General features: G+C 44.6%; 4 non-coding genes across 4 annotated transcripts; all 4 read left to right on the top strand.

Annotated features, from left to right (window-relative positions):
• Positions 1-389: 389 nt before the first annotated feature.
• On the top strand, positions 390-496 carry LOC138568007 (U6 spliceosomal RNA). The gene has a single exon (XR_011302383.1). It is a non-coding gene; the product is annotated as a U6 spliceosomal RNA (small nuclear RNA).
• A 5,350-nt stretch (positions 497-5,846) lies between these two features.
• LOC138568006 (U6 spliceosomal RNA) lies at positions 5,847-5,953 on the top strand. The gene has a single exon (XR_011302382.1). It is a non-coding gene; the product is annotated as a U6 spliceosomal RNA (small nuclear RNA).
• A 5,359-nt stretch (positions 5,954-11,312) lies between these two features.
• On the top strand, positions 11,313-11,419 carry LOC138568005 (U6 spliceosomal RNA). The gene has a single exon (XR_011302381.1). It is a non-coding gene; the product is annotated as a U6 spliceosomal RNA (small nuclear RNA).
• A 1,505-nt stretch (positions 11,420-12,924) lies between these two features.
• On the top strand, positions 12,925-13,031 carry LOC138568004 (U6 spliceosomal RNA). Its single transcript, XR_011302380.1, has one exon. It is a non-coding gene; the product is annotated as a U6 spliceosomal RNA (small nuclear RNA).
• Positions 13,032-18,359: the final 5,328 nt, after the last annotated feature.

Here is an 18,359-nt window from a genome sequence, read left to right as displayed (position 1 = left end):
CCACCTCCTGTTCTTGCCTTGTCCTTGTTACAGCCATGGGCCCACATACACTCAGAGGTACAGAGTTTTTCTCATGTCTATGGGTCTGTTGTGATGCTCTCAGGCTTGCATCAGCCAGCCATTGTGATGGGGAGGGGGTGTCATTTTGCAAGCACCCTGGAGCATTAATCTTTATATCTTTAAATATAATTGGCATTAAACTAAAACCCTTTAGGACCAGATCAATACAGCAGCAAAGAATGCTTATTCATTGTTGTTTGCCTCTTCATTTCATATCACCCGATATCTAAATGGTGTTTGGACTTTCTGCCCTCTGACATAAGGACATTTGGTATGGCAAACCTTTGACCAGAGGTCCTAATCAATGGTTTGATTGACTCTCCCTTTGCGCTTGCTTCTGCAACACATGTACTAATATTGGAATGATAATGGGAAAATTAAATTGGCCCCTGCTCTAAAGGATGACACGCACATTCGTAAAGCATTCACTATTTTAGGCACATGTCTGGACAGAAACTTTCTTAATTTGCAAGTCTTTATTTTTTAATATATCTTTTTTTATTGAAGATTGACATTTTATGTTCATTCATATTACACGACAACACAATACATTTTGCGCCAAATTCAACACTAATGCCTCAGGAGCCTTTTACTTGTGAGTCCTCTTGACTGAATGAACAGCCCTGTCCCCTTCAGTTTCTTGACTTGTACTTTTAGAAGTGGCACGCTTCTTTTTTTTTTTTTTTTTTATCCCATTCTACCAAACTCAGTATTATCACTTTCCTCCTTGTTGTGCACTCCAGCGTAAACTGCTTTAAGGTGCTGTTTGCAAACATCGCTCTGAACCACAGCTTTACTTGCTTCAGGGCCTTAATCTTTAATTGGGGCTGAGCAGTGTACTCCGGATTTGGCTGCGTTTAGTTGGTTGATTTCTTTTTTGATTTCTGTAACTTTCAAAAAGTCCCATTGTGAAATACCATTGTGACAATGTGCTGCAGTGCATGAAAACCTAAAATTAATGGTAGGGAGAGGGAGGGGGGTAGGGGGGAAGAGAGAGGGTGGGAAGGAGTGAGTGAGGGAGGGAGAGAGGGAGGAGAGAGAGACAGAGAGAGAGAAAACAAAGAAAATATGGTATTTGGGGGCTATGTATTTGCATGGAAAAGATTTTGGCCTTTTAATCAAGTGGGAAGGGGCTCTGTGGTTGGTATCTCAGCCTGTTGATGCTTTGTTGAGTTGCTTGGAACATGCAAGGAAGGAGACCTGAAGCACTCCCGACCAGGTTGCATGTCTCCAAGTTACTGAAATCCCACAGACCTCCTCCCTGTGCCACAAAGTCCTGGGCACTGAGCTCTGCAGTTGTTGCCCACAGGTCGCCAAGTGTCCCAGATTTACTTTCTCAGAGTTGCTAGTTACTGCTACCCCACCTCGACCACTATATTTTCCCCAGATACTTGCTACTGTGGAGCAAGCAGGGCTAAGGAGAGGGAGAGGGTGTGTGCCTATGCAAATTATCTGCCAGTGTGCTTCCTGGGAGGTCATTCCATCTCACCAGCTGACACCTGGGCAGCGGCAGGTAATTTGGAGAACAGACATATCCGGACAGGCCACAGAGCAAAGGCTGGGCCGTTGATTGAGGATCCCTTTAGCCATGTCTCCCTAAGTTACTGAGGTCCAGAAAAATTCCACCCTCAGCTCTCATAGAGAGGTCCTTGGCCGATCGTGGCCGATCAGGGCTGTGAAGGGTCAGGGGGGACTGCACACTGCCTCACCTTTTCACTGCTTTCTGTAGCGGTAATGCTTTTGCAGAAGGGGCCTGTACAAGTGATTTTGTTCTGCGCTGTGCGAAAGTCACATTTATCCACTGACATTAACCAAATTACTTGCGCTGTTCAACGCACATACATGCATAGAAATCATGTTATGTTTTTTGGGGAAGGTCTAGAGGGTCCTGCTGATGATTTATTAAGCTGTCTGCTACTCTTGCTTTTACATAGTCTTCCCTGCCCAGGCATGTTTAAGGCATACTGTATGTCCCTCCATTACAATGAAAACTCTGTTGAAAGCACAGAGGTACATAGGAATGGATCTGTTAAGAAATGAAACAAAAAGTCTGGAAAAATGTCGAAACGGGTAGGATTTGGGCTTACAATTAACTGACTCACAGTCAGATGTGCTATCCCCTGACCCACTGATCCCCTTTCCTTTTGTGTAATCCTTTTGTTCTCAGTAGGGTTTTCCAAAGTGGCTTTCAAATAAAAGATCCTAGACCTGCATTTTGTGGCACACATGCCTCATATCCCGTTGCTCTTGATAAACTCACATCATCTCCCACCAATACAAGCTGTAAAAGATTTTCAGGGCTTAGCCAAGCAAACTAGACGCAGGTCGAAGGTTGAGCAATCCTTTAATCAGCAGCAAAGTTAACATTGAAATCAGCCTCAGAATCTCTTAAAGGATGGGCCAACATCTGTTGCTGGCAGCGTGCAAAGGGGCAGCCTGGGTGCTGACACCTTAAGCCATCTCCTGTTCTTGCCTTGTCCTTGATCCAGCCATGGGCCCACATACACTCAGAGGTACAGAGTGTTTCTCATGTCTATGGGTCTGCTGTGATGCTCTCACGCTTGCATCACCCAGCCATCGTGATGGGGAGGGGGTGTCGATTTGCAAGCACCCTTGAGCATGAATCTTTAAATATAATTGGCATTAAACCAAACCCTTTAGGACCAGATCAATAAAGCAGCAAAGAATGCTGATGTATTGCTGTTTGCCGCTTAATTCCATACCATCCGACATCTAAATGGTGTTTGGTCAAACGTTTGCCATATCAAATGTCCTTATGTCAAAGAGCAGAAAGTCCAGAGGTCCTAATCAATGGTTTGGTTGGCTCTCCCTTTGCGCTTGCCTTAAGGCGTCAGCACCAGAGGCTGTCCGATTGCGCCCTGCAAGCAACCAATGTTGGCCCATCCTTTAAGAGATTCTGAGGCTGATTTCAATGTTAATTTTGCTGCTGGTTTAAGGATTGCTCAACCTTCGGCCCACGTCTAATTTCCTTGGCTATGCCCTTGAAATATTTTACAGATTGTATTGGTGGGAGATGACGTGGGTTTATCAAGAGCAACGGGATATGAGGCATGTGGGCCATAAAAAACAGGTCTAGGATCTTTTGTATAAGAAAGTCTCTTTAAGTAGGGAACTTTGGACAACACTGCTGAGAGGAAAAGGATTACACAAAAGGCAAGGGGGTCAGTGGGTCAAGGGATAGCACATCTGACTGTGAGTCAGTTTATTGTAAGTCCAAATCCTACCTGTTTCAACATTTTTCCAGGCTTTTTGTTTCATTTCTTAACAGATCCATTCCTATGTACCTCAGCAACCCATGTACTAATATTGGAATGAAAATGGGAAAATTGAATTTGACCCTGCTTCAAAGGATGACACGCACATTCGTAAAGCATTCACTATTTTTGGCACACGACAGGACAAAAACTTTCTTAATCTGCAAGTCTTTATTTTTGAATACATCTTTTTTAATGAAGATTGAAATTGTATGTTCATTCATTTTACACGACAACACAATACATTTTGCGCCAAATTCAACACTAATGACTCTGGAGCCTTTTACTTGTGAGTCCTATTGACTGAATGAACAGCCCCATCCCCTTCAATTTCTTGACTTGTACTTTTAGAAGTGGCACGCTGCTTTTGTTTTTTTATCCCATTCTACCAAACTCAGTATTAACACTTTCCCCCTTGTTGTGCACTCCAGCGTAAACTGCTTTAAGGTGCTATTTGCAAACATCGCTCTGAACTACAGCTTTACTTGCTTCTAGGCCTTAATCTTTAATTGGGGCTGAGCAGTGTACTCCGGATTTGGCTGCTTTTAGTTGGTTGATTTCTTTTTTGATTTCTGTAACTTTCAAACAGTCCCATTGTGAAATACCATTGTCACAATGTGATGCAGTGCAGGAACACTTAAAATTAATGGTAGGGAGAGGGAGCGGGGGTTGTGGGGGATGGGAAGGAGGGAGGGAGGGAGGAGAGAGAGAGACAGAGAGAGAGAGAAAACAATTAAAAGCCTAAAATCTTTGCCATGCAAACACATAGCCCCCAAATACCATATTTTCTTTATGTGGAAAGGGGCTCTGTGGCTGGTATGGCAGCCTGTTGATGCTTTGTTGAGTTGCTTGGAAAGTGCATGGAAGGAGACCTGAAGCACTCCCGACCAGGTTGCATGCCTCCAAGTTACTGAAATCCCACAGACCTCCTCCCTGTGCCACAAAGTTCTGGGCGCTGAGCTCTGCAGTTGTTCCCCACAAGTTGCCAAGCACCCCAGATTTACTAGTTACTACTACCCCACCTCGACCACTATATTTTCCCCAGATACTTGCTACTGTGGAGTAAGCAGGGCTAAGAAAGAGGGAGAGGGGGTTTGCCTATGCAAATCATCTGCCAGTTTGCTTCCTGCGAGGTCATTCCATCTCACCAGCTGACACCTGGGCAGCGGCAGGTAATTTGGAGAACAGACATATATGGACAGGCCACAAAGCAAAGGCTGAGCCGTTGATTGAGGATCCCTTTTGCCATGTCTCCCTAAGTTACCGAGGACCAGAAAATTCCACCCTCAGCTCTCATAGAGAGGTCCTTGGCCGATCGTAGCCGATCAGAGGAGTGAAGTGTCGGAGGTGACTGTACACTGCCTCACCTGCCCTGCTTTCTACAGTGGTAATGCTTTTGCAGAAGGGGCCTGTACAAGAGATTTTGTTCTGCACTGTGGGAAAGTGACATTTATCCACTGACATTAACCAAACTACTTGCGCTGTTCAATGCACATGTATGCAGAGAAATCATTTTATGTTTTTTGGGGAAGGTCTAGAGGGTCCTGCTGGTGATTCTTTTAAGCTGTCTGCTACTCTTGCTTTTACATAGAGTCTTCCCTGCCCAGGAAGGTATACTGTATGTCCCTCCCTTACAATGAAAACTCTGTTCAAAGCACAGAGGTACATAGGAATGGATCTGTTAAGAAATGAGACAAAAAGCCTGGAAAATTTCAAAGCAGGTAGCATTTGGACTTACAATAAACTGACTCACAGTCAAATGTGCTATCATTTGACCCACTGAACCCCTTACCTTTTGTGTCATACTTTTGCTCTCAGTGGGGTTGCCCAAAGTTCCCTTCTTAAAGCGGCTTTCTTTTAAAAAATCCTAGACCTGCTTTTTGTGGCACACATGCCTCATATCCCGTTGCAGTTGATAAAGTCACATCATCTCCCACCAGTACAAGCTGTACAAGATTTCCAGGGCTTATCCTTGCAATCTAGACGTGGGTCGAAGGTTGAGCAATCCTTAAATCAGCTGCAAAGTTAAAATTGAAATCAGCCTGAGAATCCTTTAAAGGATGGTCCAACATCTGTTGCTTACAGGGCTCAATCGGACAGCCTCTGGTGCTGACGCTTTAAGCCACCTCCTGTTCTTGCCCTGTCCTTGTTACAGCCATGGGCCCACATACACTCAGAGGTACAGAGTTTTTCTCATGTCTATGGGTCTGTTGTGATGCTCTCAGGCTTGCATCAGCCAGCCATTGTGATGGGGAGGGGGTGTCATTTTGCAAGCACCCTGGAGCATTAATCTTTATATCTTTAAATATAATTGGCATTAAACTAAAACCCTTTAGGACCAGATCAATACAGCAGCAAAGAATGCTTATTCATTGTTGTTTGCCTCTTCATTTCATATCACCCGATATCTAAATGGTGTTTGGACTTTCTGCCCTCTGACATAAGGACATTTGGTATGGCAAACCTTTGACCAGAGGTCCTAATCAATGGTTTGATTGACTCTCCCTTTGCGCTTGCTTCTGCAACACATGTACTAATATTGGAATGATAATGGGAAAATTAAATTGGCCCCTGCTCTAAAGGATGACACGCACATTCGTAAAGCATTCACTATTTTAGGCACATGTCTGGACAGAAACTTTCTTAATTTGCAAGTCTTTATTTTTTAATATATCTTTTTTTATTGAAGATTGACATTTTATGTTCATTCATATTACACGACAACACAATACATTTTGCGCCAAATTCAACACTAATGCCTCAGGAGCCTTTTACTTGTGAGTCCTCTTGACTGAATGAACAGCCCTGTCCCCTTCAGTTTCTTGACTTGTACTTTTAGAAGTGGCACGCTTCTTTTTTTAAATTTTTTTTATCCCATTCTACCAAACTCAGTATTATCACTTTCCTCCTTGTTGTGCACTCCAGCGTAAACTGCTTTAAGGTGCTGTTTGCAAACATCGCTCTGAACCACAGCTTTACTTGCTTCAGGGCCTTAATCTTTAATTGGGGCTGAGCAGTGTACTCCGGATTTGGCTGCTTTTAGTTGGTTGATTTCTTTTTTGATTTCTGTAACTTTCAAAAAGTCCCATTGTGAAATACCATTGTGACAATGTGCTGCAGTGCATGAAAACCTAAAATTAATGGTAGGGAGAGGGAGGGGGGGTAGGGGGGAAGAGAGAGGGCGGGAGGGTGGGAAGGAGTGAGTGAGGGAGGGAGAGAGGGAGGAGAGAGAGACAGAGAGAGAGAAAACAAAGAAAATATGGTATTTGGGGGCTATGTATTTGCATGGAAAAGATTTTGGCCTTTTAATCAAGTGGGAAGGGGCTCTGTGGTTGGTATCCCAGCCTGTTGATGCTTTGTTGAGTTGCTTGGAACATGCAAGGAAGGAGACCTGAAGCACTCCCGACCAGGTTGCATGTCTCCAAGTTACTGAAATCCCACAGACCTCCTCCCTGTGCCACAAAGTCCTGGGCACTGAGCTCTGCAGTTGTTGCCCACAGGTCGCCAAGTGTCCCAGATTTACTTTCTCAGAGTTGCTAGTTACTGCTACCCCACCTCGACCACTATATTTTCCCCAGATACTTGCTACTGTGGAGCAAGCAGGGCTAAGGAGAGGGAGAGGGGGTCTGCCTATGCAAATTATCTGCCAGTGTGCTTCCTGGGAGGTCATTCCATCTCACCAGCTGACACCTGGGCAGCGGCAGGTAATTTGGAGAACAGACATATCCGGACAGGCCACAGAGCAAAGGCTGGGCCGTTGATTGAGGATCCCTTTAGCCATGTCTCCCTAAGTTACTGAGGTCCAGAAAAATTCCACCCTCAGCTCTCATAGAGAGGTCCTTGGCCGATCGTGGCCGATCAGGGCTGTGAAGGGTCAGGGGGGACTGCACACTGCCTCACCTTTTCACTGCTTTCTGTAGCGGTAATGCTTTTGCAGAAGGGGCCTGTACAAGTGATTTTGTTCTGCGCTGTGCGAAAGTCACATTTATCCACTGACATTAACCAAATTACTTGCGCTGTTCAACGCACATACATGCATAGAAATCATGTTATGTTTTTTGGGGAAGGTCTAGAGGGTCCTGCTGATGATTTATTAAGCTGTCTGCTACTCTTGCTTTTACATAGTCTTCCCTGCCCAGGCATGTTTAAGGCATACTGTATGTCCCTCCATTACAATGAAAACTCTGTTGAAAGCACAGAGGTACATAGGAATGGATCTGTTAAGAAATGAAACAAAAAGTCTGGAAAAATGTCGAAACGGGTAGGATTTGGGCTTACAATTAACTGACTCACAGTCAGATGTGCTATCCCCTGACCCACTGATCCCCTTTCCTTTTGTGTAATCCTTTTGTTCTCAGTAGGGTTTTCCAAAGTGGCTTTCAAATAAAAGATCCTAGACCTGCATTTTGTGGCACACATGCCTCATATCCCGTTGCTCTTGATAAACTCACATCATCTCCCACCAATACAAGCTGTAAAAGATTTTCAGGGCTTAGCCAAGCAAACTAGACGCAGGTCGAAGGTTGAGCAATCCTTTAATCAGCAGCAAAGTTAACATTGAAATCAGCCTCAGAATCTCTTAAAGGATGGGCCAACATCTGTTGCTGGCAGCGTGCAAAGGGGCAGCCTGGGTGCTGACACCTTAAGCCATCTCCTGTTCTTGCCTTGTCCTTGATCCAGCCATGGGCCCACATACACTCAGAGGTACAGAGTGTTTCTCATGTCTATGGGTCTGCTGTGATGCTCTCACGCTTGCATCACCCAGCCATCGTGATGGGGAGGGGGTGTCGATTTGCAAGCACCCTTGAGCATGAATCTTTAAATATAATTGGCATTAAACCAAACCCTTTAGGACCAGATCAATAAAGCAGCAAAGAATGCTGATGTATTGCTGTTTGCCGCTTAATTCCATACCATCCGACATCTAAATGGTGTTTGGTCAAACGTTTGCCATATCAAATGTCCTTATGTCAAAGAGCAGAAAGTCCAGAGGTCCTAATCAATGGTTTGGTTGGCTCTCCCTTTGCGCTTGCCTTAAGGCGTCAGCACCAGAGGCTGTCCGATTGCGCCCTGCAAGCAACCAATGTTGGCCCATCCTTTAAGAGATTCTGAGGCTGATTTCAATGTTAATTTTGCTGCTGGTTTAAGGATTGCTCAACCTTCGGCCCACGTCTAATTTCCTTGGCTATGCCCTTGAAATATTTTACAGATTGTATTGGTGGGAGATGACGTGGGTTTATCAAGAGCAACGGGATATGAGGCATGTGGGCCATAAAAAACAGGTCTAGGATCTTTTGTATAAGAAAGTCTCTTTAAGTAGGGAACTTTGGACAACACTGCTGAGAGGAAAAGGATTACACAAAAGGCAAGGGGGTCAGTGGGTCAAGGGATAGCACATCTGACTGTGAGTCAGTTTATTGTAAGTCCAAATCCTACCTGTTTCAACATTTTTCCAGGCTTTTTGTTTCATTTCTTAACAGATCCATTCCTATGTGCCTCAGCAACCCATGTACTAATATTGGAATGAAAATGGGAAAATTGAATTTGACCCTGCTTCAAAGGATGACACGCACATTCGTAAAGCATTCACTATTTTTGGCACACGACAGGACAAAAACTTTCTTAATCTGCAAGTCTTTATTTTTGAATACATCTTTTTTAATGAAGATTGAAATTGTATGTTCATTCATTTTACACGACAACACAATACATTTTGCGCCAAATTCAACACTAATGACTCTGGAGCCTTTTACTTGTGAGTCCTATTGACTGAATGAACAGCCCCATCCCCTTCAATTTCTTGACTTGTACTTTTAGAAGTGGCACGCTGCTTTTGTTTTTTTATCCCATTCTACCAAACTCAGTATTAACACTTTCCCCCTTGTTGTGCACTCCAGCGTAAACTGCTTTAAGGTGCTATTTGCAAACATCGCTCTGAACTACAGCTTTACTTGCTTCTAGGCCTTAATCTTTAATTGGGGCTGAGCAGTGTACTCCGGATTTGGCTGCTTTTAGTTGGTTGATTTCTTTTTTGATTTCTGTAACTTTCAAACAGTCCCATTGTGAAATACCATTGTCACAATGTGATGCAGTGCAGGAACACTTAAAATTAATGGTAGGGAGAGGGAGCGGGGGTTGTGGGGGATGGGAAGGAGGGAGGGAGGGAGGAGAGAGAGAGACAGAGAGAGAGAGAAAACAATTAAAAGCCTAAAATCTTTGCCATGCAAACACATAGCCCCCGAATACCATATTTTCTTTATGTGGAAAGGGGCTCTGTGGCTGGTATGGCAGCCTGTTGATGCTTTGTTGAGTTGCTTGGAACGTGCATGGAAGGAGACCTGAAGCACTCCCGACCAGGTTGCATGCCTCCAAGTTACTGAAATCCCACAGACCTCCTCCCTGTGCCACAAAGTTCTGGGCGCTGAGCTCTGCAGTTGTTCCCCACAAGTTGCCAAGCACCCCAGATTTACTAGTTACTACTACCCCACCTCGACCACTATATTTTCCCCAGATACTTGCTACTGTGGAGTAAGCAGGGCTAAGAAAGAGGGAGAGGGGGTTTGCCTATGCAAATCATCTGCCAGTTTGCTTCCTGCGAGGTCATTCCATCTCACCAGCTGACACCTGGGCAGCGGCAGGTAATTTGGAGAACAGACATATATGGACAGGCCACAAAGCAAAGGCTGAGCCGTTGATTGAGGATCCCTTTTGCCATGTCTCCCTAAGTTACCGAGGACCAGAAAATTCCACCCTCAGCTCTCATAGAGAGGTCCTTGGCCGATCGTAGCCGATCAGAGGAGTGAAGTGTCGGAGGTGACTGTACACTGCCTCACCTGCCCTGCTTTCTACAGTGGTAATGCTTTTGCAGAAGGGGCCTGTACAAGAGATTTTGTTCTGCACTGTGGGAAAGTGACATTTATCCACTGACATTAACCAAACTACTTGCGCTGTTCAATGCACATGTATGCAGAGAAATCATTTTATGTTTTTTGGGGAAGGTCTAGAGGGTCCTGCTGGTGATTCTTTTAAGCTGTCTGCTACTCTTGCTTTTACATAGAGTCTTCCCTGCCCAGGAAGGTATACTGTATGTCCCTCCCTTACAATGAAAACTCTGTTCAAAGCACAGAGGTACATAGGAATGGATCTGTTAAGAAATGAGACAAAAAGCCTGGAAAATTTCAAAGCAGGTAGCATTTGGACTTACAATAAACTGACTCACAGTCAAATGTGCTATCATTTGACCCACTGAACCCCTTACCTTTTGTGTCATACTTTTGCTCTCAGTGGGGTTGCCCAAAGTTCCCTTCTTAAAGCGGCTTTCTTTTAAAAAATCCTAGACCTGCTTTTTGTGGCACACATGCCTCATATCCCGTTGCAGTTGATAAAGTCACATCATCTCCCACCAGTACAAGCTGTACAAGATTTCCAGGGCTTATCCTTGCAATCTAGACGTGGGTCGAAGGTTGAGCAATCCTTAAATCAGCTGCAAAGTTAAAATTGAAATCAGCCTGAGAATCCTTTAAAGGATGGTCCAACATCTGTTGCTTACAGGGCTCAATCGGACAGCCTCTGGTGCTGACGCTTTAAGCCACCTCCTGTTCTTGCCTTGTCCTTGTTACAGCCATGGGCCCACATACACTCAGAGGTACAGAGTTTTTCTCATGTCTATGGGTCTGTTGTGATGCTCTCAGGCTTGCATCAGCCAGCCATTGTGATGGGGAGGGGGTGTCATTTTGCAAGCACCCTGGAGCATTAATCTTTATATCTTTAAATATAATTGGCATTAAACTAAAACCCTTTAGGACCAGATCAATACAGCAGCAAAGAATGCTTATTCATTGTTGTTTGCCTCTTCATTTCATATCACCCGATATCTAAATGGTGTTTGGACTTTCTGCCCTCTGACATAAGGACATTTGGTATGGCAAACCTTTGACCAGAGGTCCTAATCAATGGTTTGATTGACTCTCCCTTTGCGCTTGCTTCTGCAACACATGTACTAATATTGGAATGATAATGGGAAAATTAAATTGGCCCCTGCTCTAAAGGATGACACGCACATTCGTAAAGCATTCACTATTTTAGGCACATGTCTGGACAGAAACTTTCTTAATTTGCAAGTCTTTATTTTTTAATATATCTTTTTTTATTGAAGATTGACATTTTATGTTCATTCATATTACACGACAACACAATACATTTTGCGCCAAATTCAACACTAATGCCTCAGGAGCCTTTTACTTGTGAGTCCTCTTGACTGAATGAACAGCCCTGTCCCCTTCAGTTTCTTGACTTGTACTTTTAGAAGTGGCACGCTTCTTTTTTTAAATTTTTTTTATCCCATTCTACCAAACTCAGTATTATCACTTTCCTCCTTGTTGTGCACTCCAGCGTAAACTGCTTTAAGGTGCTGTTTGCAAACATCGCTCTGAACCACAGCTTTACTTGCTTCAGGGCCTTAATCTTTAATTGGGGCTGAGCAGTGTACTCCGGATTTGGCTGCTTTTAGTTGGTTGATTTCTTTTTTGATTTCTGTAACTTTCAAAAAGTCCCATTGTGAAATACCATTGTGACAATGTGCTGCAGTGCATGAAAACCTAAAATTAATGGTAGGGAGAGGGAGGGGGGGTAGGGGGGAAGAGAGAGGGCGGGAGGGTGGGAAGGAGTGAGTGAGGGAGGGAGAGAGGGAGGAGAGAGAGACAGAGAGAGAGAAAACAAAGAAAATATGGTATTTGGGGGCTATGTATTTGCATGGAAAAGATTTTGGCCTTTTAATCAAGTGGGAAGGGGCTCTGTGGTTGGTATCCCAGCCTGTTGATGCTTTGTTGAGTTGCTTGGAACATGCAAGGAAGGAGACCTGAAGCACTCCCGACCAGGTTGCATGTCTCCAAGTTACTGAAATCCCACAGACCTCCTCCCTGTGCCACAAAGTCCTGGGCACTGAGCTCTGCAGTTGTTGCCCACAGGTCGCCAAGTGTCCCAGATTTACTTTCTCAGAGTTGCTAGTTACTGCTACCCCACCTCGACCACTATATTTTCCCCAGATACTTGCTACTGTGGAGCAAGCAGGGCTAAGGAGAGGGAGAGGGGGTCTGCCTATGCAAATTATCTGCCAGTGTGCTTCCTGGGAGGTCATTCCATCTCACCAGCTGACACCTGGGCAGCGGCAGGTAATTTGGAGAACAGACATATCCGGACAGGCCACAGAGCAAAGGCTGGGCCGTTGATTGAGGATCCCTTTAGCCATGTCTCCCTAAGTTACTGAGGTCCAGAAAAATTCCACCCTCAGCTCTCATAGAGAGGTCCTTGGCCGATCGTGGCCGATCAGGGCTGTGAAGGGTCAGGGGGGACTGCACACTGCCTCACCTTTTCACTGCTTTCTGGCATAATTGGCATTAAACTAAAACCCTTTAGGACCAGATCAATACAGCAGCAAAGAATGCTTATTCATTGTTGTTTGCCTCTTCATTTCATATCACCCGATATCTAAATGGTGTTTGGACTTTCTGCCCTCTGACATAAGGACATTTGGTATGGCAAACCTTTGACCAGAGGTCCTAATCAATGGTTTGATTGACTCTCCCTTTGCGCTTGCTTCTGCAACACATGTACTAATATTGGAATGATAATGGGAAAATTAAATTGGCCCCTGCTCTAAAGGATGACACGCACATTCGTAAAGCATTCACTATTTTAGGCACATGTCTGGACAGAAACTTTCTTAATTTGCAAGTCTTTATTTTTTAATATATCTTTTTTTATTGAAGATTGACATTTTATGTTCATTCATATTACACGACAACACAATACATTTTGCGCCAAATTCAACACTAATGCCTCAGGAGCCTTTTACTTGTGAGTCCTCTTGACTGAATGAACAGCCCTGTCCCCTTCAGTTTCTTGACTTGTACTTTTAGAAGTGGCACGCTTCTTTTTTTAAATTTTTTTTATCCCATTCTACCAAACTCAGTATTATCACTTTCCTCCTTGTTGTGCACTCCAGCGTAAACTGCTTTAAGGTGCTGTTTGCAAACATCGCTCTGAACCACAGCTTTACTTGCTTCAGGGCCTTAATCTTTAATTGGGGCTGAGCAGTGTACTCCGGATTTGGCTGCTTTTAGTTGGTTGATTTCTTTTTTGATTTCTGTAACTTTCAAAAAGTCCCATTGTGAAATACCATTGTGACAATGTGCTGCAGTGCATGAAAACCTAAAATTAATGGTAGGGAGAGGGAGGGGGGGTAGGGGGGAAGAGAGAGGGCGGGAGGGTGGGAAGGAGTGAGTGAGGGAGGGAGAGAGGGAGGAGAGAGAGACAGAGAGAGAGAAAACAAAGAAAATATGGTATTTGGGGGCTATGTATTTGCATGGAAAAGATTTTGGCCTTTTAATCAAGTGGGAAGGGGCTCTGTGGTTGGTATCCCAGCCTGTTGATGCTTTGTTGAGTTGCTTGGAACATGCAAGGAAGGAGACCTGAAGCACTCCCGACCAGGTTGCATGTCTCCAAGTTACTGAAATCCCACAGACCTCCTCCCTGTGCCACAAAGTCCTGGGCACTGAGCTCTGCAGTTGTTGCCCACAGGTCGCCAAGTGTCCCAGATTTACTTTCTCAGAGTTGCTAGTTACTGCTACCCCACCTCGACCACTATATTTTCCCCAGATACTTGCTACTGTGGAGCAAGCAGGGCTAAGGAGAGGGAGAGGGGGTCTGCCTATGCAAATTATCTGCCAGTGTGCTTCCTGGGAGGTCATTCCATCTCACCAGCTGACACCTGGGCAGCGGCAGGTAATTTGGAGAACAGACATATCCGGACAGGCCACAGAGCAAAGGCTGGGCCGTTGATTGAGGATCCCTTTAGCCATGTCTCCCTAAGTTACTGAGGTCCAGAAAAATTCCACCCTCAGCTCTCATAGAGAGGTCCTTGGCCGATCGTGGCCGATCAGGGCTGTGAAGGGTCAGGGGGGACTGCACACTGCCTCACCTTTTCACTGCTTTCTGTAGCGGTAATGCTTTTGCAGAAGGGGCCTGTACAAGTGATTTTGTTCTGCGCTGTGCGAAAGTCACATTTATCCACTGACATTAACCAAATTACTTGCGCTGTTCAACGCACATACATGCATAGAAATCATGTTATGTTTTTTGGGGAAGGTCTAGAGGGTCCTGCTGATGATTTATTAAGCTGTCTGCTACTCTTGCTTTTACATAGTCTTCCCTGCCCAGGCATGTTTAAGGCATACTGTATGTCCCTCCATTACAATGAAAACTCTGTTGAAAGCACAGAGGTACATAGGAATGGATCTGTTAAGAAATGAAACAAAAAGTCTGGAAAAATGTCGAAACGGGTAGGATTTGGGCTTACAATTAACTGACTCACAGTCAGATGTGCTATCCCCTGACCCACTGATCCCCTTTCCTTTTGTGTAATCCTTTTGTTCTCAGTAGGGTTTTCCAAAGTGGCTTTCAAATAAAAGATCCTAGACCTGCATTTTGTGGCACACATGCCTCATATCCCGTTGCTCTTGATAAACTCACATCATCTCCCACCAATACAAGCTGTAAAAGATTTTCAGGGCTTAGCCAAGCAAACTAGACGCAGGTCGAAGGTTGAGCAATCCTTTAATCAGCAGCAAAGTTAACATTGAAATCAGCCTCAGAATCTCTTAAAGGATGGGCCAACATCTGTTGCTGGCAGCGTGCAAAGGGGCAGCCTGGGTGCTGACACCTTAAGCCATCTCCTGTTCTTGCCTTGTCCTTGATCCAGCCATGGGCCCACATACACTCAGAGGTACAGAGTGTTTCTCATGTCTATGGGTCTGCTGTGATGCTCTCACGCTTGCATCACCCAGCCATCGTGATGGGGAGGGGGTGTCGATTTGCAAGCACCCTTGAGCATGAATCTTTAAATATAATTGGCATTAAACCAAACCCTTTAGGACCAGATCAATAAAGCAGCAAAGAATGCTGATGTATTGCTGTTTGCCGCTTAATTCCATACCATCCGACATCTAAATGGTGTTTGGTCAAACGTTTGCCATATCAAATGTCCTTATGTCAAAGAGCAGAAAGTCCAGAGGTCCTAATCAATGGTTTGGTTGGCTCTCCCTTTGCGCTTGCCTTAAGGCGTCAGCACCAGAGGCTGTCCGATTGCGCCCTGCAAGCAACCAATGTTGGCCCATCCTTTAAGAGATTCTGAGGCTGATTTCAATGTTAATTTTGCTGCTGGTTTAAGGATTGCTCAACCTTCGGCCCACGTCTAATTTCCTTGGCTATGCCCTTGAAATATTTTACAGATTGTATTGGTGGGAGATGACGTGGGTTTATCAAGAGCAACGGGATATGAGGCATGTGGGCCATAAAAAACAGGTCTAGGATCTTTTGTATAAGAAAGTCTCTTTAAGTAGGGAACTTTGGACAACACTGCTGAGAGGAAAAGGATTACACAAAAGGCAAGGGGGTCAGTGGGTCAAGGGATAGCACATCTGACTGTGAGTCAGTTTATTGTAAGTCCAAATCCTACCTGTTTCAACATTTTTCCAGGCTTTTTGTTTCATTTCTTAACAGATCCATTCCTATGTGCCTCAGCAACCCATGTACTAATATTGGAATGAAAATGGGAAAATTGAATTTGACCCTGCTTCAAAGGATGACACGCACATTCGTAAAGCATTCACTATTTTTGGCACACGACAGGACAAAAACTTTCTTAATCTGCAAGTCTTTATTTTTGAATACATCTTTTTTAATGAAGATTGAAATTGTATGTTCATTCATTTTACACGACAACACAATACATTTTGCGCCAAATTCAACACTAATGACTCTGGAGCCTTTTACTTGTGAGTCCTATTGACTGAATGAACAGCCCCATCCCCTTCAATTTCTTGACTTGTACTTTTAGAAGTGGCACGCTGCTTTTGTTTTTTTATCCCATTCTACCAAACTCAGTATTAACACTTTCCCCCTTGTTGTGCACTCCAGCGTAAACTGCTTTAAGGTGCTATTTGCAAACATCGCTCTGAACTACAGCTTTACTTGCTTCTAGGCCTTAATCTTTAATTGGGGCTGAGCAGTGTACTCCGGATTTGGCTGCTTTTAGTTGGTTGATTTCTTTTTTGATTTCTGTAACTTTCAAACAGTCCCATTGTGAAATACCATTGTCACAATGTGATGCAGTGCAGGAACACTTAAAATTAATGGTAGGGAGAGGGAGCGGGGGTTGTGGGGGATGGGAAGGAGGGAGGGAGGGAGGAGAGAGAGAGACAGAGAGAGAGAGAAAACAATTAAAAGCCTAAAATCTTTGCCATGCAAACACATAGCCCCCGAATACCATATTTTCTTTATGTGGAAAGGGGCTCTGTGGCTGGTATGGCAGCCTGTTGATGCTTTGTTGAGTTGCTTGGAACGTGCATGGAAGGAGACCTGAAGCACTCCCGACCAGGTTGCATGCCTCCAAGTTACTGAAATCCCACAGACCTCCTCCCTGTGCCACAAAGTTCTGGGCGCTGAGCTCTGCAGTTGTTCCCCACAAGTTGCCAAGCACCCCAGATTTACTAGTTACTACTACCCCACCTCGACCACTATATTTTCCCCAGATACTTGCTACTGTGGAGTAAGCAGGGCTAAGAAAGAGGGAGAGGGGGTTTGCCTATGCAAATCATCTGCCAGTTTGCTTCCTGCGAGGTCATTCCATCTCACCAGCTGACACCTGGGCAGCGGCAGGTAATTTGGAGAACAGACATATATGGACAGGCCACAAAGCAAAGGCTGAGCCGTTGATTGAGGATCCCTTTTGCCATGTCTCCCTAAGTTACCGAGGACCAGAAAATTCCACCCTCAGCTCTCATAGAGAGGTCCTTGGCCGATCGTAGCCGATCAGAGGAGTGAAGTGTCGGAGGTGACTGTACACTGCCTCACCTGCCCTGCTTTCTACAGTGGTAATGCTTTTGCAGAAGGGGCCTGTACAAGAGATTTTGTTCTGCACTGTGGGAAAGTGACATTTATCCACTGACATTAACCAAACTACTTGCGCTGTTCAATGCACATGTATGCAGAGAAATCATTTTATGTTTTTTGGGGAAGGTCTAGAGGGTCCTGCTGGTGATTCTTTTAAGCTGTCTGCTACTCTTGCTTTTACATAGAGTCTTCCCTGCCCAGGAAGGTATACTGTATGTCCCTCCCTTACAATGAAAACTCTGTTCAAAGCACAGAGGTACATAGGAATGGATCTGTTAAGAAATGAGACAAAAAGCCTGGAAAATTTCAAAGCAGGCAGCATTTGGACTTACAATAAACTGACTCACAGTCAAATGTGCTATCATTTGACCCACTGAACCCCTTACCTTTTGTGTCATACTTTTGCTCTCAGTGGGGTTGCCCAAAGTTCCCTTCTTAAAGCGGCTTTCTTTTAAAAAATCCTAGACCTGCTTTTTGTGGCACACATGCCTCATATCCCGTTGCAGTTGATAAAGTCACATCATCTCCCACCAGTACAAGCTGTACAAGATTTCCAGGGCTTATCCTTGCAATCTAGACGTGGGTCGAAGGTTGAGCAATCCTTAAATCAGCTGCAAAGTTAAAATTGAAATCAGCCTGAGAATCCTTTAAAGGATGGTCCAACATCTGTTGCTTACAGGGCTCAATCGGACAGCCTCTGGTGCTGACGCTTTAAGCCACCTCCTGTTCTTGCCTTGTCCTTGTTACAGCCATGGGCCCACATACACTCAGAGGTACAGAGTTTTTCTCATGTCTATGGGTCTGTTGTGATGCTCTCAGGCTTGCATCAGCCAGCCATTGTGATGGGGAGGGGGTGTCATTTTGCAAGCACCCTGGAGCATTAATCTTTATATCTTTAAATATAATTGGCATTAAACTAAAACCCTTTAGGACCAGATCAATACAGCAGCAAAGAATGCTTATTCATTGTTGTTTGCCTCTTCATTTCATATCACCCGATATCTAAATGGTGTTTGGACTTTCTGCCCTCTGACATAAGGACATTTGGTATGGCAAACCTTTGACCAGAGGTCC

This window comes from Ambystoma mexicanum, chromosome 2p (assembly GCF_040938575.1).
Source record: "Ambystoma mexicanum isolate Mex_15411 chromosome 2p, UKY_AmexF1_1, whole genome shotgun sequence".
Classification (NCBI taxonomy): domain Eukaryota; kingdom Metazoa; phylum Chordata; class Amphibia; order Caudata; family Ambystomatidae; genus Ambystoma; species Ambystoma mexicanum.
The sequence above is the reverse complement of the archived record's forward strand: the minus strand, read 5'-3'. Positions and strand labels throughout refer to the sequence as shown.